Here is a 932-nt window from a genome sequence, read left to right on the forward strand (position 1 = left end):
AATATCGGCCATTATAACTGAACTATATCATGTCAACAAATGAAAGAGAAAGCACATTGTGTTCTGTTGTGCAATCTTTCATGTCTCCGCCCTGATGCTGATGAGTCTCATGGACGTTGACAGATACAGAAATGTTTCCAGATAATCAGAACAGGGCAAACAGGCTCATAAGCTTCATTTTCACTGAAGAAATCGGTCAAAAACATGACCTTCAATCATGCTTATTTTGCTTTGAAGGAAAGATTTTGAACCATTATTGATATTTTACACACAGATAATAACTCATCTAAATTTACAACATGTGGCGTGATTTTGCTTGAAAATGATGATGTCACATTCGTTCATATTGTTTTGTTTGATTTTTCTTTTTTTAGGGCCATTTTGGAGAATATTGTGTAGTTGAACTGTTGCTCATGAAAAAGACAAACATGCTGCCACAAAGTAATCATGCCGAAGTCTTCACTAAATCAGCATCAATGCAATTTAAATTTCCTTTCAGAACAGGGAAAAACTCAATGTTGGCATGAGCGTCAAATCAAATACAGTATATCAATGTTCTTCAAAAGCAAACACTTCTCATATCAAACATGAGTTAAAGAGTTATTGGCATTAATATTAAGAAAGATCTATGCTCACATAAAGTAAATGTTTCCAAGTAAACAATGACAAAATACCCTGCTTATATATATATATATATATATATATATATATATATATATATATATATATATATATATATATATATATATATATATATATACACACACACACACATTTATGATATGATATCATATGCCATATATAATGAATCAACACGTGTCTCAGTTTTATCTAAAGTGTGTTTTCTTGAGTCACGGCTCCATCTGCTGGTCATTTATGAATCCGTTGTTACAGTGTAATATATTACAGCATGTTATATTACATTATATCAC

This window comes from Gobio gobio (genome assembly GCF_949357685.1).
Source record: "Gobio gobio genome assembly, chromosome: 25".
Classification (NCBI taxonomy): Eukaryota; Metazoa; Chordata; class Actinopteri; order Cypriniformes; family Gobionidae; genus Gobio; species Gobio gobio.